The following is a 24,536-nucleotide window of genomic DNA, read 5'->3' as shown; positions in this document are numbered from 1 at the left end:
GACGAAAAACCCGAGTTTCCGGGAGGAAAAACCTGCTTGCCCGTGCCAGAGATCGACTAACTCGGGAACCGGTCGAAAAAAGGCTTAGAAAAATTTCCTCTAGTCGCCGACTAGACTCGAAACCAAGTCTTCCTTCGTGCGGCCAAGCGCCGTGGTTGGCAAACGCCACATCCACTGAGCTACACAGGCTCCTTTAAAATTTATTTTAATGTATATCCTTAAATGACTTAGTAAAAAATGTTCTATAACAGATTGCCAATATTTTTTCTCCGTTTCGTATAATCTTTGTTGTGTGCAGTCAATAGTGCATTTCTTAATCAACGACATTTTAAGTTCGCTGTATTTTGAACAGTTTTTAATGTTCGCGGAACTTGTCTCGTGTATTTTTAGTATATGACTCCAATGTTGCCAATTGTTACAACCGTATTCATTAGTAAGTTGGGAATTTTGACTACCAAATATTTTGCAATAATAACAGAAACCGAATTTCGCGATTCTGAATAAACTAAATAACTTCGTAAAAGTTTTTCTCCATTTGCTAAAGTTCGATAATAGTATGAATCGGAAAACTTGCGTCCAGATTCATCTTTGGGAAATTCTTTATTGACTACTTGACGCGGGCAATGCTCAACTAAACAATCTCTAACTTTGGTAGTTATATGATTCGGCCAAGTACCTGGATCATTAACATTAAAATTTGAAGTTTCGTGTTTTGCTGAATGCACTCAACTGCAGTAATTAAAGGAAAATACTGATTTCCATAAAATAAGGATTAAAGAGTGCTGTTTAAGAAATGAGATGACATTCCAGGATTTTATTTAGTTACTTTTTATTTCTTTAAGTTTTTATACTGTCATTCACCTGTAATTAAAAGTCCCTAGTTAAAGCTATAGTAGACTTCAGGTGATCGATGAACTGCTTGGCCGAGGGGTCGGTATACTCACTGCGGGATTCCAATCCTGCCATGGATGTATATGTGTGAATCTTTACGTGGGAGATTAATTTCATCCCCACTGGAGGTATGAACTGGTCTGAAATGGAAGATTACTGGATTATGTAAAAAAATAAATAAAAATTATTAAAGAAATAAACAAACAAACAAAAAACAAGTAAATAAAAACTTAGCGCACTCGCAGGTACTAATTTACTATTGGTTTAGATATTTTTGTTGGTAGAATCACATAAAAATCTACTATCTGTTTTAAAGCTATTAACATATATTTAAAAAATAACTATATTAGAAAGCAATTAAAATTATGCCGATAATTTCGCATTTATAATACTCTTAAACCACGAAATTCTTTACGTCTAGAGCGTTGTTACATCTGCTAACAATTCATACAGTTTAGAAGGTGATACAGGCACGTTGTTAACCAAGCAAACAGCATAAAGAGATGCCATACACGACATCTCGTAAATTCAATCTCAGAATAGAATTCCATTTTTAACTGTTCGTTCAGTGTTAACTGTACATTTAATTGTATAATTAGGCGAACGTTTTTATAGATAAATTTTAAGTGTTACAGATTAAATATGCCAACTAAAAAGAAAAGCAGCCGACAAGCCACTTCAAGCCCACGTGCTCAAAAGAAAACTGAAGTATTCAGCAAATATGTGTATAAGATCCTGAAACGAAGTCATCCGGAAGTCGCAATTTCCGAAGCTGCAATGGATATGGTAAATAGTTATGTGTGGAATTTATTCCAAGGAATTGCAGCTGAATCGATCAAAGCTCATCGTGGTAAAAAGAGAACTCTAACTACACCTGCTATAGAAACTACTGTTCAACATCTGTTTCCAGACGAGTTACGGAAGCACGCTATCTCTGAGGGAAAGAAAGCGGTAGCCAAATTTCAAAATATGCGATGAGTAATATCTCTTGGTGAGAATGTTTAATGGTTGGTTTCCTAAAGAACTGCTAATGATGTAAATTTATCTGACAATTTAAGTTTCAATTTAATATAACGGCCATTTAGTACAAAATGCATACACAGGAACTTTGAACATTTTCTTTGAATGTGAATGGATTATAAATTAGAATCGATCATCAAACAGTAATTTCAGCATGATCGCACAAATTGTCACTGTATTTAAAAATTAATATGGAAAAAAAAATTATAGTTCATTTATTAACATTTGTAAGACTATGTAATTATTTTCTCCATTTGGTGAATCCGAAAAAAAAAAAAGTTTTTTTTCCTAAACTCTAATACTGTATCTCACAAAATACATTAAGTGCACACACACACACACACATTGCTGTGGATATATCAGTTTATTCATAGATATTGTAGAGAGCTGGAATTTTGAAAATGAAATTTTAAAAAAATCAGTTAATTCCTTTTATTTCCTTTACATGGAGTAGGCAAGATCGTTTTAGCCCTATTTAACCTTTAGTTAAATAGGGCTAAAACGGTCTTTAGGTGAATTTTAATCTCCTTCCGTAACAAATTAGAGCTAGTTGGCCTAAGGCGACTGTGGGTGCCAGGTTATTTTGCGCCCTAGGCAAAGTTTACAAGTGCCCCTTATTTCACAAGTTGGATATTTTTTAAGTGAAATTTTAAATATAAATAAAAATTATTTTGGCATGCTTTATTAATAATATACAAAGTAATATATAATATGTACAGTATATGAAAATCAAATTTTAATTTTTCTTGCCTTCAATTTCGCAAAATTTTTTACCATTTGCTTTAAATCTAGTGTAGAAGCACCCCTCCATGGCTTGTGCCCTAGGCCGTTGCCTAGTTTGCCTAAATTGTAAGGTCAGTCCTGCCTAAGGCTGTGACTAATTAAAAGCAGCATCCTAAGAAGAGACAACTGTGAGCTGTCACCTTCTCGTCGTCCCTAACTCTTACACAGTATCTTTATAATGTCCGAATAGTGTGAGTTGTACAGTCGATTTTCTTGAGTTTACTGGACAAAAAAAAAAAAAAAAAAAAAAATCAATGTTTTCGGGATAATAATTAAAAAAAAAAAAAAAAAAAAAAAAAAAAAAACGCTTGCCCGTCCTCGAGATCTACTAACTTGGGAACCGTTCGAAGAAAGACTTAAAAAAAAAAAAACAGTTCCTCTACTCAGCGACTAAAATCGAATATAGATTATTCTTCGGGCAACAAACACCACTTCTATTTAGTTATACAGGCTTATCTTTCATTCCACATTTTGCCTTAACGAGTGAGTGATTACTCTATATTTCTGCTCTTGGGTTGCTGTAACATACCCTCATGGGGTTTCTGTATCTCTTCTTGACTAGAATTTAGTTAATCTGGTGTCGTCAACATCTGGAAATCACAAAAAAATTATAAACCCATGTTGTTTACATAGCGGAATGTTCTTTTCAAATCACTAAACCATGGCTATTATTGGTATATACGTAAACATTGATACTTAAAAATTATTGGTAAATTAATGCAAATTTCCGGTTTTGTCATTCTAGACTAAAGTTGGCGCTATAAAAAAAAGAAAATATTGTACTTAGATTACATACAGGATTTATATTAGGCGGATTTTAGAAAAAGATCTAAGCGTTGAAAATGTATACAGCTAGCAATATATGATCTGGACAACAACAACAACAAAAAAAAAGGCCTATGGTCAATTTCCAATAAATATACCATGAGACACACACTCGCGGGTAATTAGTTTAATAATGAATTCTTGTGGAGAATTATTTCCTATTCGGTGTTAGCACATCCAAAATAAGTTTTAAAGCTTTCACTCTCTATCTTGCAACATCGCCGATACAGGTGCAGCTTTCTATGACGTGATAGGTTTATGTGATGAGAATATACCATACAACTTTCATCATCTCATGTCCCTAGACTTCTCTCCATCTTTAGGCTTAACTTAAAAAAAAAAAAAAAAAAAACCTCTTGATTCGAAAATATATAAATAAATATAAACATCATCAGAATATATTATATTAGAAAATGGCATACCTGTTAGAAACTCAAATCTGGGATAAAATATTTAATATGAAAATCAGATCCTGTTTACGCTTACGCAAGACCACATTGCATCATGCATGCTTTCGAAACTAAATCCGATGGGATAGGATGGTTAAATCAATTCCCGTAGTCTCTTTTATTTGAATATTGTGTGTGTTCTTTCCAGCTTACAGGTATAAAAAATCACCTTCAGATATAAAGCAGTGATAAAACTTCGTTGCTTACTAGAAGGGATTTGATTCAATGTCTTTTCAACCAAAGTTCATCGTCTGAGATGACGACCACAAGAAGGAATTTTTAATAGCATTGTCCTGTGTAGACTTCAAATGACGTTTGCATCCGTAGCGCGAGGATGTCGAAAAAAAAAAAAAAAGAGGTTATATGGTAGATTCTAGTCGACGACCAAAAGAACTTCATCTAAGCATCTATGGCATGCTCCCGAGTTATTCGATTTTTTGCAACGGCAAATAGAACCCCCCCCCAAAAAAAGTCGTTTTTTAGTTCCGTAAATCGAAAAAAAATCGACTGTAGAACAATTACAGACCATAATACTAGGTGTTATGGCTATATAAGGGACACATATCCTCCAAATTATATCTCCGGAATTCCCACAATGTTATGATTGATTGATAGTTTGAGCTTACTATCAGTGAAGGCTAAAGACTAGCCCTGCAACTTCTTCAAAAAGTTAGTTAATAGGGCAAAAGGGATAACCCCACGAGGTGGGATGACAGGGCTCTAGCCTGGGGGCCCTGGAATTGGGGACCGTTCTTGTCGGGTCAGCCAGTAAGTGAGAAGAACAAAAGACTATAAAATATGAATGAATATGTGCCGAGAGGGACTACTGGCTTTTGTAATCGTTTCCAACCCATTATCCATCTTTTCAGACTTATGGTTACGCTTCTGAAATTTCCATTCGAAAGGATTTACTTTAGTTTTCGTTTTTCGTTCACCTGTCTCGCTTTCTATGCACGCCGTAGTTTCAATGCCGACGTTACCGGCACACTACCGTACAGGTGCCTACGATGCGTATGCTACGGATGCTGAGAGAATTTTATTTTATTCGTAAAAGAGAAAGCGTTATTTGATAGTTTTAGTTGATCTCAAGAAACTAAAAATTTTCTACAAAATTCTTTATTTCAGAAGGATTTGTCTTATTTGAATTAAAATGTTGCTAGTTAGCAGTGGCGGCTCATGGCTTGAAATCATGGGGGATGTTGCAACTTTCGAAATATACATACACACTGTAAGTACAGTGTATACGTGTTTGGATAAAATATCAAAATCATGGTAAAAAAAAAAAAAATCAGCTAACGCCTTTTTTTTTTTTTTTTTTTATTCCCGTATGCGGGGAGTAGGCGAGGCCATTTAGTCCTATCTAACTTTTGGAGACTGAGTGGGCAGTTCAATCTCCACTTGTACCAATCAGCGATAGATGGCCCAAGGCTATCACTAATTAAGCGGTACACAGTGAAGAGAGACGGCTCAAATGTGCCGCCATCTCGTGGTCCCTAACCCTAACACAATGTATTTAATGTCTGAAAATAATGTGGGTTCTACGGTCGATTTTCTTGAGTTTACGGGACGAAAAACCCGAGTTTCCGGGAGGAAAAACCCGCTTGCCCGTGCCAGAGATCGACTAACTCGGGAACCGGTCGAAAAAAGGCTTAGAAAAATTTCCTCTAGTCGCCGACTAGACTCGAAACCAAGTCTTTCTTCGTGCGGCCAAGCGCCGTGGTATGTAAACGCCACATCCACTGAGCTACACAGGCTCAATTATGGTAAAAGTTATGGTAAAATTTTAAAAAATATTAAACATGAAAAAATATTGTTTATTATCTATAAAATTATACAGTTTGGTATAATTCAAAATTACTTAAAAATAAAATATATTCTTCTTGTTTTGTTTCCTGAAAAAATATTGTTTATTATCGATAAAAGTATACAGTTTAGTATAATTCAAAATTACTTTAAAATAAAATCCATTCCTTTAATTTTAATTAAAGGAACGTATTTACAATTTTTGGACATTAGAATTAAATCCTTTGTTGATGATAAAATTAAATATTACAAGCAAATATAAATAAATTAATAAATATATTTGTATATCGAGAAAAATTGGGGGTACTGCAATTCTGCAGTGTTTATGCATGACCCCCCCCCACACACACACACATCAGTGGCGGCCGGCACATAAGCACTGTGACACTGCAGCACCCTCAAGGAAAAAATGAAAAAATTAAATTTTGTTTGTGTTTATAAATAATACAATGCTTACAACGTTATATAAATGCAATACACCGTCTTTAGCTGTGATGACGGTCCTTTCATCAATTCAGGTGAATGTATGCATGGCAGTGTGTTGTAGGTTTCTGATGCTACGGTTGATTCTCACCTGCCAGTCACAACCTTGGGTATGTCATCTGAGTCAGCCATTTCTTCTGTGGTTGCTGGGGATGTCAATCCAGATTAATTAACATCTCTATCATCTTGTGTTTCTATAGTATCCCCTCTTGAATCTGATGTAAGGTAGAAACGAAAGATTGTGCAGTCCATTCCACATCTTCTAATATATTAAATGTTTTGCTTGTATTAATTGACTCGTATGATCGCAGAAGTTTTAATGTAATATATGATGATACATCTGGTTTGACTAATATCCCAAGTTTAAGTGATCATCAAGACTTCGCAGTTAGCTACCATCAGTCACATAGGGAACATATTATACAGCCATATCCCAATGTATCTGATAGAAGCATGTGGAGTAGACTGTGTGCAAGATCTCCTGAAACAAATGAACAGGCAATTTTAAATGACTGTAATATATTTTATAATTTTGATCGGACCAAATTGTATAATCAATCTTAGAATTCCAATATGTTCTAATGTTTTTTTATGGAATAGGAAGTATGGGGGGATTAAGAATGACAAAGTATGAGACCAACAGAAGTGAATATGTGCATGGAATAAATAGTGCAGAAATAGATACACACATATTGCTGAGTGATATACTAAAGAATGTGAGAGAGGTTCAGGAACAAAAACAAGCATCAGTGGGAGTAAACGATGTGAAGTTAATAAGAAGCAAAACAGATGTTGTGCTGTATGGGAATTCTATAATTAAGGGTGTGAAGGATGGTAGAGTAATTAAAGCGTGTTATCCAGGGTCAAAGATTAAGGATATAACTGCGGCTGTGAAATTGCAGAAAGATAGAGTGAGTGAGATTATTGCAGTTATAGGGACGAATGATCTACGTAGTGAAAGATTTTCTGTAAGACGGGTTTTGAAGGATTTAATGATAGCAATGAATGCAAAGAGTGAGAGTGGAAAGATCATGAGTGTGCTACCACGATTTGATTGTGACGAAATGAACAGAAGAGCAATTATAGTAAATGGAATGGTGTCAAGATTGTGTAAAAGGTTTTGCAAAGAAATGAAACTGAATATTCATTTTATGAATGTCTGGGATGAGTTTGATAAAAGGATGGAGTATTTTAAGAGAGATGGTTTGCACTTAAATGGATTAGGAGCTTGGCATTTAGAACATTTATTGATAAAGGACAGAGTAGAGGGTCATAAACAGGGAAATGGGATTTGCTAGGGAAGCAGGTGATAGAGTCAGCTGTAAATAGTACTAAGGTTATTAATCGCTATGATATTGGGATTGATTGTTCACAGAATGTTAACAGTATACAGAGTGGGGTAATTCGCACATAGGGAGATTATGGGAGGAAGGGAGTATTGCAGCTTATGTATACTAATGCTCGAAGTATTATGAATAAGTATGAAGAATTTTTGTCATTACTTAATACAACATGGCCAAAAATTATAGGAATTAGTGAAACTTGGTTAACCAAGAATGATATAGTTATTGGGATTGAATGTAAGGGGTACAGTATTTTCAGGCAGGACAGAGATGACAGAATGGGGGGGAGGGGTTTTTTATGATAGACAAAACATTAAAGCCAAAAAACATAGAAGTACCTCACTGTGACAGTATGTAGAGGGCAGTTCATTAGAGGCTGTTTGGTGTGAGATAGAGATTAACAAGGCGAAATATGTAATTGGGTGTTGCTATAATCCAAGGGGAATAAGGAAGAATGTAAATAGCATGTATTGGCAAATTAGCACGATGAGTGAAGGTTCAGTAATTATTACGGGGGATTTTAACTTTGGGGACATAGATTGGGGGAAGAAATGGTCACAAGGAACAAAGGAAATGGAGTTTATACAGTTGTTAGGTGATAATTACCTGATACAGCATGTGATGGAAGGGACAAGAGATTCTAGAGTGTTAGATCTGGTCATAACATCGGAGAACATATCAATAAGTAATTTAGTTACAATGTCTCCACTTGGGGAAAGCGATCATGTGGTCTTGACCTGGGAGATTGAAAGACGTGCTGAATATTCTATTAAGAATGGGTATATGTGGAATTACAAGGCTGGTGATAATGGCAAGCTAAGAAGTCAGCTGATGGCATGAGAAATTCAAGGGGAGAGATGTTGATGGTGCGTGGGAGATTCTCAAGGAGTATTTGAAGAAAGCTGTATCAGACTGTATTCCCAGAGTCAGAAGGAGAAATCAAGTAGGAGTAAAATGGATGAATAATACTATTAAACAGGAGTTGCAGATAAAGAAAAGGTTGTGGAGGACGTATAAAGAAAAAGGTGATGAGCGTTCCAATGAGCATTATAAGGTACAGGCAAAGAGAGTAACCTGTTTGGTAAGGAAAGCCAAAGCTAATTATGAGAGGAAGCTAGCTGATGAATCCAAAAGAAACCCGAAAGAGTTCTTTCGCTATGTGGCTAGTAAAAGGAAGAATATCCATGGAAAGATTACTTTAAACAGTGTTGATGGTAGGGAAATTACTGAAGCTAATCAAATAGTTGAGTTGCTTAGTGATCATTTCGCAAACGTGTACCATCTTCGTAGTGATAGTGCAGTGTCAGATGTGCCATTGACTGATGAGAGTATAGAGATAGATGAAATTGAGGTGCTTAATATATTAAAGAACCTTAATGCTAACACTGCCATTGGATTAGATGGCATATCGGCCCATGTGTTACAAGAATGTGCAAGAGAATTAGCAACTCCTCTAACCAGAATGTTTAATTTAAGCCTCAGTTCTGGTAAAGTGCCAATGGAGTGGAAAGAGGGGAAAATAGTTCCATTGCACAAGGAAGGCTCTAAAACTGAGGTTGCAAATTATAGACCAATCAATATATCTGGAGTGGTGGTTAAGATTTTGGAGAAATTGGTTAAAATTAAAATTCAGGACTGGGTGGACAGCAATATGATACTTTATAAGGGGCAACATGGTTTTGTGAAGGGTAGGTCTTGCCTAAGTAATTTGCTTACTTTCTATAATAAAGTAACAGTGGAGTTGGATAAAGGAAATCCTTACTCAGTGATACTGCTTGACTTTGCAAAGGCTTTTAACAGAATTCCACATGGAACTCTGTTACATAAATTAGAGCAAATGGGTTTGGATCTGAAGATGGTGATTTGGATTAAAGGATGGCTGGCGGACAGATATCAAAGAGTGGTTTACGGAGGAGCTGAGTCCAAGAAAAGGCAAGTGACTAGTAGTGTACCTCAGGGCTCAGTTCTTGGTCCTCTATTGTTTAATTTGTACATCAATGATATTGGAAATACCTTGAATGGAAATATCCACGTGTTTGCTGATGATGCAAAATTGGGAAGAGCGATAATCATTTCAAATGATGTGGATATTTTACAGGATGACTTAAATAGGCTGACGGTATGGACTGAGGTAAATGGCTGTCACTTCAATGTGGCTAAGTGTAAGGTGATGCACTTCGGGAGGATGACATCGCATGCTGTTTACTATATTAACGGAACTGAACTGCAGGAAGTTGATGAGACAAGAGACTTGGGAGTTATTGCGGACAGAGAACTTAAGTTTAAAGGGCATATTGCAAAGATTGCCAAAACATCACATCAAATTACATGGTTGTTGAGGAACACACTAACAAGCAGGGATAGCGAAGTTATTGTTCCACTCTATAAGGCATTAATAAGGCCGCATTTGGACTATTGTGCACAGATCTGGTCGCCAGGATTTCTTGGTGATGCGGAAGTGGTAGAGAGGATTCAGAGGCGGGTTACAAGGATTGTTGCAGGTCTGTGGGATGTTCCCTATGAGGATAGATTGATGATCTGTGGGCTCCACAAACTAGTTGATAGACGTAGGAGAGGAGATATGATAGAGGTATTTAAATTGTTAAAGGGATTTTACAGGATTGATACTGATGATATTCTTAAGACCAGTGCAGGATGTGAGAGAATGAGGGCCATCCCTGGAGATTGTGTAAGAGTGTGGTTAACAAGGATGTTAGAACTCGATTTTTTACTTGGAGGGTTGTGAATGGGTAGAATGCTTTACCAGAGGTGGTTATGAATGCTTCAACTGTGAATGAATTTAAGGAGAGGTATGAGGTATTGTGTAAATAATGGTTAGTGTGTCAATGTCGGATCTCCTGCGATGAGTCTTTTGACTCCATGGAGACACCGTTAAAATAATAATAATAATAATAATAATAATAATAATAATAATAACAACATGTTAAAGGTTACAGCTTATATTTCGACATTGAATAGTTAATAATTGGAATTGTTCTATTAACGCTTTAGATTACGAAATAAATGCACTGCGATCAAATGCCGATATTCGTTTGTCCTTGTCACTGCAAGTTACATCATTATATAAACTGCCGTCTGGGCAGTGATCTTATTATTGTGCGCGTTATTTCTGTGAGATATGAAACGTTTATTATTGGTGCGGTGCGTGTGCATGAACTATTTTTTGTAAATCTTATTTTATTTTGTTAAAATAACATAATTATTTATTTATTATAGATACAAGTCTGAATTATGATGAGTGTCACCGTTGAAAATATGAAAAGAATTATATTTTTTCAATTATCGTTACACGAAACAAATGCACTGTGGGATATTCGTTTGTGCTTGTCATTGCACGTTACGTCATTAGATATACATCATTATTGCGCGCGTTATTTCTGTGAGATATGAAACGTTTATTACTGGTGCTTGTGCCTGGTGAACTATTTTTTGTAAATCTTTTTTATTTTGTTAAAATAACATAATTATTTATTGATTATAGATACAAGGCTGAATTATGATGCGTGTCACTGTTGAAAATATGAAAAGAATTTTTTTTTTTTCAATTATCGTTACATAATTAGTTAATACAGTAATTGGAATTGTTCTATTAACGCTTTACAAATACACTGCGATCTAACGCCGATATTCGTTTGCGCTTGTCATTGCTATTGATACGAAACTTTTTTTATTGGTGTTTGTCTGTGGTGAAGATGAAATATTTTTAATAAAGTAATTTTTTAATATGTAAATTTATTCATTAATAAATTCGTTACTGATTAGGAAAAAAAGTTTTTTTTTTTTTTTAAATATGCAGCACCCCCACTTAAAATTTTCACCGGTCGCCACTGCCCCCCCCCCCATGCTAGTTAGTAAGTAAAAGAAAATATAAAGGTGGTGATAATGTTTGTGACATTTAATCCAAACAGAATATCATTGTCAAATCGAAAATCAAGTGACTGTTACATGTGAACCTCTTGCAAATGAAGAAAAGGCTGCAAGAGAAAAACCTACAGAAAGAGTGACTATGGAAGAATATAATACAGCTGATGCTTCAGTTGCAGGCCCTTTGAAAAATTTGATATAAAATATGATGCTCCTAGTACTTGGCCCAGAGTAATCTCAAACAACATGCGGCTAGAGACAGTAGTACGAACTATCAGCTTTCAAGAATTCCAAAAGATTTATAAGGAATTGCCAAGAGATCTTAATTGCATGAAATTTCAAGATTCTTTGCTGTATACGAAAATGAAAGATGAAAGAACAAGAGAACATTTTCCAAGAGAATGGTTAACATTGGGTGTATTGAAAAAAACTCTTTATTGTCTACCATGTCGTATTTTTTTGCGACTCTAATAACAAAAACTTAAGCACTTTAGCTCAAGAAGGATTTTCGCTAGAAATAAGCCTTGGAAAAAATTGTACGATATGTTGCCTCTTTACGAAAATAGTGCTGAACACAGAAAACAATATCTGGTTTGGAAATCAATCCCTTTTGTAGTCATTGAAAGGACATGGAATCGATAAAGACTTACCACTACAAATTCAATATGAAACAAATAAGTGGAGAGCAGTTATGCAACGGATTGTAGATGTACGTTATTTTTATCATCAAGAGGTTTAGCATTTCAAAGAGAGAGAGAACACAAAGATTGGAGATGTTCATAATGGGAATTTCTTAGGTATATTAGAATTAATTGGAAAGTACGATGAAGTGACACCACATCTCGGCAAAGTTCAACAAAATCAGATGAAAGGTAAATGTATGAAAGGATATGCACAATACTTCTCGTGAAATTCGCAAAATGAATTTATTGGCCTTTGCACCGCAAAGTTCTCCAAACCATTCTAGACCAAATTTCTACGGAATAATAGTAGACACAATATCAGATATCTCTCTCAATGAACAAAACGTCTTAATTCGCAGATACATATCACAAAACGAAGACTCAAGCGAATTTGAAATCAATGAACGTTTCATTGAATTCATGAACTTTACTGGAAAAACTGGAGAAAAAATAACTGAAGAAATACTTGCAACTCTGAAAAAAAACAGTATACCTCTCGAAGATTGCCGTTCACAAGGCTACGACAATGGCGCAAAGATGCATCAAATGCAAAAATGGCGCAAATATGGAAAAATGAGTGGCGTAAAACCTCGTATTTTACAAAAGAACAAATGTGCCTTATTTTCTCCTTGCAGTGCACATTCACTAAATCGGGTAGGCGTCAATGCTGCCAAATTCAACCAGATGTTATAGTGTTTTTTGGGAATATAGTGAGCTTCTACTCTTTCTTTGCTCACACTCCTGCACGCTGGGAAATACTGAAAAAACACATACCACTATCTCTTCAAATTCTTTCAGAAACAAGGTAGAGTGAAAGAATTCAAGCTGTACGCCCAAATGTTAAACATTGTCCCGGTGTACTTGCTGTATTAGATGTCATTCTTAAAGAGATAGACAAAGAATTAACTCTTTCAACACTGAACACAATTACAGGCTTGAAAAAAAATTTCAGATCTTATATAGGTATGCTAATGACAATGTTTTGGTGCAAAATACTAGCAAGTATTGACAATAAGAACATTATTATAAAAAGTAAAGGAATATCTCTTGAGCTAGAGTCCGCACTTATAAGAGAATCGGTGTAAGAGGTACAACCCTTACGTGACTCGTGGGAAAGTGTCGTCCAAGAAGCAAAAGGCAGTTGCTGAAGCAATCGGTGTGAAACCTCAATTTTGCGAAAATCGAAAAACTACTGTAGAACAGGAACAAGATTTCAAAATTTTTGTAATTTATGCAGTATTGGAATCCATTATGAATGATTTGAAAACAAGGTTTGAAGCAACAGATAATATAGGTGAATTATTCTCACCTATTTTAAATTTCCACAACTTGGATGATGATGATCAACTTATCACAAAACAGCAAAACTTGTGAATATGTATGAAAAAGATCTGTCAGAAGAGTTATTGAATGGAATTCTTCACCTAAAAAAGTATTCATAAGATAGTTTTTGGCACAGAAATAAGTCCGATGAGACCCCTGAACTCAGTTTATGAGAAAAACCTGAAAGGTATATTTGTCAATATCTGACTCGCCATTAAACTATTTTGCACAATACTGGTTACTGTTTCTTCAGCTGAGAGATCATTCAGCAGATTGGCCAATTCCTTGAAAACATGACAAAGAAGCACAAGTAGCCAAGAACGGCTTAATCACCTAGCAATTTTGTGCATCGAAAATGATTTGGCTAAGCTTTTGTGTTATCATTTAAACTAATTGATCCTAAACTCTGTAGAGCAATGTGTTGTCCTTAACCTGAGCGACTGGTAGGTGGCCGGCCAAAAATCCTCTCCTGGGGGCCCCGCTTCAGGATATGGGGCCATGGATGCTCTATTCCCTTTGGGAAATAAAATAGCTTTAAGTGCTTTTTATATATCTTATTTGCATTTGGGATTCTCTACATTAGATGAAATTATTCTTAGTGTACATCACGTCATATCAGTGTGAAGACAAACACTTAAAAGATGATTTTAAGATTATTAGGAGCATTGCTTTTATCAGCATACAGAAAATGCTGTTTTTCGACCACGATTTGCTTTCACATTAGTTATTCAATCTAATGGAGGCGTTCTGTATGAGTTCTAGCTGCTGAAAATCGGACGCAATCTTTCAAATAGAAATCAAATTAAAAAATCAGTGCACCTCCATGAATGTCATGGCATTTCATATTAGGAAAGTTTCTCCTTTCATTGAACCTTGATATGCACAGTTTATTGGAGATTTAGAGAAAGGAACAAAGGGATGCTGTTGCAAAACAGTTTTTTAAAAATAACAATTATACTCAGATATTATTTGGTATGTGGATAGGCTTGGGTAGCGCAGTAAAAGGGGCGCTTGCACCCATTGTGCTAGGCCACCCGAAGATATTCCGAATTTCGTCACAGACTGGAGGAGCTTATTCTTAGCCTTTCTTTGACTGGTTCTCGTGTAAGTCGATATCCGGCAATCGGGTTTCTTCTCCCGGAAACTCGGTTTTTTTCGTCCGTAAATTCAAGGACATCGACCATAGAACCTACATCATTTCAAAAAAGAATATATTCTGTTCTGTTGGTTTATGTACCAAGAGATGGCACAACCTGTTTGCCCATATCTTCATTGGTTGCTACTTGTATTTAATGAATTCTTGGGCCAGCTATCTCTGATTGGCTACCGGTGGAGAATGACCTGCCAACTCAGTCCCCAACACTAGATAGGGTTAAAAGGCTTCGCCCACTCCCTATAATGAAATAAAAGGCTTTATCTAATTTTCTTAAATTTTTTTGGTATAAGGTAGCATACATGTCCTTTAAAATTTTCTTCAGTTTTTATTTTTATTTTCCTGTTGTATGTAATACACTCTATAATAACTATAACTCATTTTTTAGGAATGTTAGTCAAGTGAGTAATATTTATTATCCGACTAGTTTCATTATCCGATTTATTATCCGATTTTTGCTATCGACATCTTCAGGGATACAATTGGTAAGCGATATGAAGGTAACAGACTTGGTTTTAACTGACAGTTCTAATTCATACAAAATTAGTACTGTGCGTGAGACAATACGCGTGTCGCGGGTACATGATTTATTAGTTGACAAACATAATGTAATTGGCGTGATAATACTGTTATCTTAAATACAAAAGATTATGAAGAGAAAATTAACAATCTATTATCAGACACGTCTGTCTATGATGTTCTCAGTAGTACAGATCCTATGCAAAAAAACCATAATGACACCAACTAACTATTACGTGGAATGACTAACTGGCATACAGTGTAATAAGTAAACTAAAATCCATGCACCCGTTGACTCCAAGATTGCATGGCGTTCTTAAAATACATAAAGAAGGTACACCATTACGTCCAATAGTTGATGGAATCTATTCTCCAACTTACCAACTGTCTAAATATCTAGCCAAAATTTGACAACAAGACATTCACAATTCGGATACTTATATCAAAAACTCACAACATTTTATTGAGAAATTAGAAACATCCCTATCTCTGAAGATGATATTCTAACTACACTTGACGTCACATCTCTGTTTACAAGCATTCCAGTTGTGGAAGTCATCAACATCTTAGATAACTTGTTACTAAGAAACATCACTACTTTGTTCAATCATTGTTTAATTTGAACTATTTTGTTTGGCAAAAAACCGTCTACAAACAACTTACCGGATTAGCCATGGGTAGCCCCCCCTCTCTCTCTCTCTCTCTCTCTCTCTCTCTCTCTCCTTGTGCTGACTTATTCATGGAAGATCTAGAAGATAAAATCTTATCTCAAATTACCCCGAAACCTACAACTTGGTACAGATATGTAGATGGCATCTTTATCATTTGGAATCATAAGAAAGAACTAATGGAATATCTCAACAAAATTAATCGTTTCCACCATATTATCAAATTTACATTAGAAATTGAAAAGATGAAAAACTTCCATTCCTAGACGTCCTAATAAAGAAACAAACCAATAACAGTATCAACCTGTCTGTGTATAGAAAACTTACGAATATTGGACGTTACCTCCATTTTAACTCGTCACATCATATATCCCAGAAACTTAGAATTATCCATATGCTTAAGAAAAGAGCTATGCAGTATACCACAAACCAAGGTGACTTACAAGAAGAATTAACTACAATATCCAGAAAGCTATTGTTAAATGGTTATCCTAAAAGACTCATCAAGAAGATTCTCTTTTCAGATATACCACAAAGACAACTTGATGACACCCAATACATCAGCACTGTAACTATTCCATTTGTGAGTACCATTTCCAAAAAATTGGCTATCTTTCTAAAACCACACAATATTAGAGTAATATTCAAGCCAGTCAACACTATTCGGAAATTTTTAAGATCACCGAAAGACCCTCATCTTCTACGCGTACTCTGGAGTATACAATATACCTTGTTCCTGTGCTGATAATTACATTGATCAGACCTCTGGAAGCTTCGAAACGAGACAGAAGGAGCACATAGGCTATGTGAAACAACAGACAAGATATTTCAGGCCTTTCTTCCCACTTCGGCACTACCATTCCATCTTATTGAGTGGGATAAGAGTCATATGCCCTATATAGAAGAGAACTACCACTCCAGAACCTTCAAGGAAGCTGCTATAGTCGCCCGTTCAACAGGAAACCTAAATAAGAATCAAGGTCTAATCCTACCTGATATTTGGAAAACTTTAATTAGATCACTAAACACTAAAGAATAAACTTTCACGCCAATTACATTATGTCTCTCAACCAATAAATCATGTACTCGCGACACGCGTATTGTCTCATGCACAGTACTAATTTTATATAAATTAGAACTGCCAGTTAAAACCTAGTCTGTTACCCTCTATCGCTTACCAATTGTATCCCTGAAAATGCCGATAGCAACAATCGATGAAACTAGTCGGATAATAAATATTACTCACTTGACTAACATTCCTAAAAAATGAGTTATAGTTTCTAATCCAAGTAGTCAAGAAAAAAAGTCACACACTGTATAATAGTTTTGACTGCCTAATATATTATGGAGACACCATTGACACTGTTGTTCATGAAAACAAAACTATATCGTATTACCTTTTATAACTATCATCACATATACAGTTCAGCTTCACTTTTTCTACAAGAATAATTGTAAACACATAATCTAAAACTTGCCACATTGTGTCTTTCAAATGAAAAGGCCTCAATTCTATTCTGGTGACAAGAGGAATCTTTATATGGCTTTGTTCAACCGAATATAGAGAAATAATCAGCTAATGCTTTTTATTCCCTTTATAGGAAGAAAGCAAGGCCTTTTAATACTATCTAGCTTTTGTAAACTGAGTAATAGCCAATGACATCACTTATTATAATAAGTGATGAGCCGGCCTAGTTGGCCGAGTCATTAGCGTATCCGCTCTCTAGCCAAAAGGCTGCGGGTTCAAATCCTGTCGTGGACATGGATGTTTGTGATTGTTTTTGAAAATAATAATGGTGACGGTGGACAGTAGATGGATTGGTGTAGATGAGGTGGTCTGTGGATGAGGTTAAGTGGTGGAGATGGAGAGTTGTAGAGTAGGTGCCCTTCCTCGATGAGTCTCAGGACTTCCGAGGTGTGAAATAATAATAATAATTGGCTACCAATGAAGAAATGGATAAACAAGTGTTGCCATCTCTTCGTACCTAACCCTAACATGATAAGTTACTGTCTGAAATAATGTAGGTTCAACGGTTAATTTTCTTGATTTTATGGAAAACGAAAAACTCGAGTTCCTCCAGTCGGCGACTAGTCTATAAATTATATATTTAGTTTAATCTTTTATCCAAGTGTAAGCAAACAAAGTTTTCCCCTGAAGGATCTTCAGGACTGGGACAACTCGTAGCAAAGCTGGACTAAGCTTCACATCACTCGTCTTAGTATCCCATAATGCAAAGCACATCTCCTTGCGGACATGTATAATGCTATGCATTATGGAAAGGGTCACTACCCAGACCAGTTTCGACCTTTATTAAGGTCTCTTCGGTGGGAGCATTTTTGACCATTCTTGATTCGAAAAAAGTTCGTAAACTTGCAGTATCGAATAACAGTTACAGTTTACGAACTGTTATTCGTAATCATGATTGTAGACCAGGGCTATCCAACTTAGATAATCCGAGGGCCGCATTAGAAAAAAAATTATCCGAGGGCCGCATTACAATGCGTATCTAGTAATTTGGTGAGCAGCAGCGACACAACCTCGAAAGCTGAACAAACGAACAACACTAATTGCTCAATAATCGAACGTCGACGTTCCCCGTGAGCGTTCTTGAATGCTCGTTGGAACAGAACAGTGTAAGAACGCTTCTTTGACACATCTAATATTCGAAAAACATGCGGGTATATACTATATAAAAAAAAATTAAAAATAATCAGCTAACGCCTTTTTGTTCCGCATAGGGAGTAGGCCGTTTTTAAGCCCTATGTAACTTTTGGAGACTGAGTGGGCAGTTAAATCTCCACTGGTAGCCAATCAGAGATAGCTGGTCCAAGGCTATCACTAATTAATCGGCACGCAGTGAAGAAGGCGGCTAGTAAGTGCCGCCATCTGTGGTCTCTAACCCTAACACAATGTAATTAATGTCTGAAAATAATGTGGCTTCGACGGCTGATTTTCTTGAGTTTACGGGACGAAAAACCGAGTTTCTGGGAGGGAAAAAACCCGCTAGCACGTGCCAGAGATCGACTAACTCTGGAACCGGTCGGAAAAAGGCTTAGAAAAAGTTCGTCTAGTCGGCGACTAGAGGAACTTTTTCTAAGAGGAATTTTTTCTATTACCGATTAGTGATAGAATTAGAATATCTAAGAAGCATTCGATTCAAATTGCTATTTTATTTTTTCGCCGGTGAAAATCAAAATCCACACGCGGGCCCCACAAAATCGCACCACGGGCAGTGCTTTGGACAGCCCTATTGTAGACGACCGTTGTTTCTTATTTATAAACTTATAAGGACTGGCTTAAAAGGGCGAAGCAAGAATGCTTTTCATGTTCCCCGTTATCTGTAGAGGACAGTGTAAGGATAAGGTGTTATTGAGCTATATAAATATAAATAAAGCTCTGATCATGGCAGGAGAGTAACAGCAATAGCTAAGCCTCAGTGAGAACTTCATTGGCTACAGCATTGCCATCCATTACCCTCCTAGGGTACCCATTTTAATCGCCTCGTACGACATGCATGAGCTACATTGGGCCTATTCTTATCCCGGCCACCACACTGGAGACCGTTGTTTCTAGAGAGCAGTTATACATTCTACGTTCGCTTATCGTGTGGTGGCGGTAATGTCGTCCGATGGTCTGTGTTTATTGCAGTTTGTGATGTTTTAGTATACTGTGTTTGTAGATAAATCTTTGTGTAGATAATGTTAGAAGCTTGGAAGTTGTTTTAATTTGATTACCAGGTTGAAAAAAAATCCTGCAAGAAACGCTGTACTAATTTACTAGCAGTATCACAACAGGTAATTAGTAGTTGTACAACTTAGTATTTGTAGACCATAGTTTACCATAGTGACAGGTGTAAGCTTTACCAGTTCATCTTGGTATGAAAAGAACACGTGCGCATTGCAGGCTGAGGGAACTGCGCAACAGCCATATCGCAGAATTTAGATTCTTCTGCAGTTTAGTTTATGGAATTTTGTGGGCATTAAATTTAACTGTTCACTAAATGATACAGCCTCCATAACTCTGGTAGTGACGATGTTGTCCTTCGGCTAAAGATACGTGTGTTCGAATCTCTTCGAGGATTCAAAGAACCTTTATTATTATTATTATTGCACCTTCCATGGAATCAGCAGACTCATCGTGGAAGGTTCATTCCTGACAATATATTTATCATATTGACTCTCCCAAAATCCTTAACACTCCTTGCTTTAATAACACATTGTGGTAATTCGTTCCATTTACTGACAATTCTCCATGTAAAATTCTACTCGCACCCCTCTTCACCACACACACAACAATTAATCCAGAGGAATAACCCGGTTTTTCTCCCCACCTTCTACTCTTTTTTATAATCTGATCTGGATTAATCCAATGAACTCCTCTCACTAACTTAAACATCGCTATCATATCACCTCATTTTCTGCTATTTTCGAAACTCTGCAATCCACATTTCTTCAACCTCTCCATAGCCAACATTCCAAAGTCTTGATATTGTGTTAGTCACTTGTCTCTGAATCGTCTCCAGTGTTTCCACATCACAATGAAAAGCAAATTTTTTTGGTTAGATCAGACTACACTTGGACAACCAGTATTTTATACAGTGGCAGAACCACTTCCTTATCCCTACATGTTATCAGGGTCGTCCGCCTGCAGAGCTGAAATTGGCGTCTCAAAACAAATGGCAATTTATTTATTTATTTTTATTTTTGTCATAGTCATGTGGAAATAATTTACAAGGATTTTTTGTAAATTTGTAACTGTAACTTTGAAAATTTGTAACTTTTTTTAACCGTAAATTTGCAGCAATTATATTGACTTACCTAATTATTATTACTTAATTCGTTTACAAAAATTTAAAGAAAGAATGAAACTTCATGCTAACACTTCGAAAAGTCATCCACCTATACTGGCGCCTGCCTGCAATGCAGGCCTGCTTCCACCGGCCCTGCTTCTTATCATAGGAGCACTGTGATATGCATCATTTGCAACACTAACAATATTACCTCTAAACTTCAGTCCACTGTCAACCATTGTTCCCAAATCTCTAATCTTACCCACTTCTTGCAGTATGGCACCATCAATATAGTACACAGCTTTATATTTCTGCACTCCAAAATGCAACACCTTGCTTTTATTAATATTAAAACTACAACCCCACTCCTTTGTCAAAGTCAAAAGTCTATTCAAATGAAGGGAATTAACATCAGCAGTGTTGCTTATAATTCTCCCCAACTTTGCATCATCACAACTGAAATCCCCAGTCGGTTCACATAAGGAACGAGAAGGAAGAATTTTTGGCCTTTGTTGACACTTCCAGGCCACAGGCTATTGGCATTAGTGAAACATGGCTGACAGAAGATGATATAGCTAGTGGGATTGAATGTGAGGGGTATGATGTGTTCAGGAGTGACAGGGAGAATAAGATGGGAGAGGGGAGGAGTGTTATTGATGATAGCTGATGAGCTACAGCCAAGGAGAATAGAAGTGGAACTGCAGGATAGAGCAAAGAGCACATTTGAGTCTATTTGGTGTGAGATTAAGACTAGCAGAACAAAACATACAGTTGAATGCTGCTATAGAGCAGGTGATGGAATAGATGGTGGAGATAGTATGCATAAGCAAATAGAAGAAATTAGTGGAAGGAGGGTAATTATTATGGGAGATTTAAACTATGGTAAAATTGATTGGAAGGAGGAGAGGACACGTGGAAGGAAGGAATTGGATTTTATGTGGTTATTAAGGGATAACTATCTGTGACAGCATGTAATGGAAAATACTAGGGGTCAGAGAGTCCTTGACCTAGTAATTGCATCTGAGAATTTGGCTGTAACGAATATCACCATGTTGCTACCAATTGGTGAGAGTGATCATAGGGTCTTGACTTGGGAGGAGGCTAAAGGTGTGGAATTTACAATTAAGACAGGGTACATGCAGAATTATCGGGTTGGTAAGTATGACAAGATTAGGAGTTTGATTGGTTCAGTGTCATGGCATGTAAAACTGCAAGGGCTGGATGTTGATAGTGCATGGGAGGCAGTTAAAAAATGTTTGCATGAGGCAATGGCTGACTGTATACCTAGAGTCTAAATAATAAATCAAGTAGGGGATAAATGAATGAATTACACCATTAAGCTTGAGCTGCAAAAAAGAAACAACTGTGGAGGGAATTTAAGGAGAAAGGTGACCGGTAGACACATGAACAGTATAAAGTGCAGGCCAGAAGGGTAACGAGTGTGGTAAGAAAATGAAAAGCGGATTATGAAAGAACATTAGCCATGCAAGCTAAAGAGAATCCCAAACAATTTTTTCAATATGTTGAAAGTAAAAGAAGAAATGTATATGGAAGAATGATTTTAAAGAATGCCGATGGTAGGGAGGTAACCAAATCAGTTGATATAGTTGAATTACTGAACGAGCACTTTGTAAGAGTATATCATCCAGGTGGTGACATTGCAGGAATGAATGAACCAATAGCTTATACTGGAATTGTGGTGAATGAAGTGGAGGTGAATAGTCTATTACAAAACCTCAATGTCAATGCATCTGTGGGATTGGATGGTATATCAGCTTGTGTCGTACGTGAAGCATATGGCAATGGATATAGGGTTGGTGAAATGGATAGGAGGGTGGAGTTTATGGAGAGATATCAGAGAGTGGTTTATTCAGGAGTAGAGTCCAAAAGATGGCCTGTGACTAGTGGTGTGCAGCAAGGTTCTGTTCTTGGACCAGTACTTTTCAATTTGTGTATTCACGATATAGGAAGGGATCTGAGAGGAAGTGTTCACTTGTTTGGTGATGATGCAAAGTTGGGTTCCCCCTACTTGAGTTTGGAGGACTGGGCTAAGGAAAATGGATGTCAGTTTAATGTGGCAAAGTGTAAGGTTATGCATATTGGGGTGAAAAGATTAGTAGCAGTATATCACATTGGTGGAAGCTTACTTCAGGAGATTAATGAGGCCAGCGATTTGGGAGTGTTGGTGGATAGGGAGTTGAAGTTTAGGGTGCACATCGCAAAAGTGGCTAAATCAGCTCATCAAATCACTTGGTTGCTGAAAAATACTTTAACAAGCAGAGACAAACAGGTTATTGTTCTTCTGTATCGAGCCTTGATAAGACCCCATTTAGACCCAGATTTGGGTGCCAGGGGGTTTCTTCTTGATGGGGAGGATCCAGAGACGAGTGACCAAGATGATAGCAGGTCTATGGAATGAACCTTATGAGAACAGGTTGAAGATTTGTGGTTTGCAGATATTGGTTGATAGGCAGAAAAAGGGTGATATGATTGAGACATTCAAATTGCTGAAGGGTTTCTATAAGATTAATTCAGAAGATATTTTTGAGAATAGGACTGGTGGTGGGGTGACTGAGGACTAGGGGCCATCCATGGAAGCTGGGCAAGGGTGTTAGAGCTAGGTTTTTTTATTTGGAGAGTGGTGAATGAGTGGAATAAGCTGTCAGAGTCTGTTGTGGGTGCCATGACTGTGAATGAGATGTTAGGGCCTCCCTCGATGAGTCTAAGGACTCCTTGGAGTTTCCCATAATGATAATAATATATCGTTTACAAACAAGTTAAAACAGCAGAGGCCCAAGAACAGAACCCTAGGGTACACCACTGGTTACCCTCCTTTCTTGAGACACTGCTCCATCATACACCACCTGCTAATATTGTTCAGAGAGCTGATATACTATCTATTCCCATCCTCTGCAGCTTGTACACCAACTTATCAAAGTGGTAATCTATCAATGACTTTTGTAAAGTCTCAAGAATATCACTGTATATGATTCTTCCTTATCTAACACACTCATTACTCATAAAAGGCAAATCAATTGCTAAAATAGGACCCTTACAGATCTTTGCTGACCATCATAAAGAATGCTATGTCCATAAATCAATCTGTATTCTATTCCTAACCAATCTCTTCAACACCTTGACCACAACTGCAGTGATACAGACTAATTGGAAAATTCTGTTCTTAAATCATGCTTGCCTATTTTGCCTTCTTTCCACTCCTTAGGAACCATTCCCACTGTGAGACTTTCATTAAATAACCAAGTCAAGAGCATACTCAACTGTGGTGCACATTCCTTAAAAATACGTGATATATCATTCATTCCCACAGCCTTATTAACATCTAACCCAGTCAACACCTGATACACCCCTGATTTTTTCACTTCTAATTCTCTTAATACTCGTCTCCTTTCTCTATATTGTCCTGCATCATTTAAACCACCAGTATGATATATATGTAAATAAGATTTTTTTACCTTGGGAATAATGTATATTAGGGTTACCAAGTAATTGTATAAACTTCGTTATTTTTCTCCTAATCCCAAGTAAGCAAACAGTTAAGTTTGCGTCTGAAACGTAGTTCAAGTCTAATGGTGGTGCAACACCAATGCAACTCATTGTAAAGGTGGGTAAAGCTCTGATCACTATTCTTAGTATTTTCCATAATGTAAAGCACATCTCACTAAGAGATGTATACTGCAATACATTATGGGTGGGGTCACTATCCAGACCGGTTTCAACCTTTTTTGAGGTCTCCTTAGTGAGTAGCTAGACCAGTGGTTCTTAACTGGTGTTCCACAGAAGGAGAATAGGTGTATCACGAGAAGTTCTGGAATTTGTAATTTTTAAATTAATTTGTCAGCACAAATTAATTTAATGATGGTTTTATTGATGTTTAAATTAATTATTAATTAACAATTA

At 36.6% G+C, this 24,536-nt stretch overlaps 1 protein-coding gene across 1 annotated transcript in view; it reads left to right on the top strand.

Moving 5' to 3' along the window:
• Window positions 1-19,472: 19,472 nt before the first annotated feature.
• LOC150101775 (GPN-loop GTPase 1) overlaps window positions 19,473-24,536 on the top strand; it is a 193,537-nt gene continuing 188,473 nt past the window's right edge. The window contains exon 1 of the mRNA XM_090400383.1: window positions 19,473-19,623. The gene's annotated coding sequence lies outside the window, so the exon portion shown is untranslated. The remainder of the gene's footprint in view (window positions 19,624-24,536) is intronic.

The sequence above is a fragment of the Typopeltis vanoorti genome, chromosome 11, assembly GCF_054136105.1.
Source record: "Typopeltis vanoorti isolate ZY-2024b chromosome 11, IOZ_Tvanoo_1.0, whole genome shotgun sequence".
NCBI lineage: Eukaryota > Metazoa > Arthropoda > Arachnida > Uropygi > Thelyphonidae > Typopeltis > Typopeltis vanoorti.
This window is presented reverse-complemented; position numbering and strand designations above follow the sequence as displayed.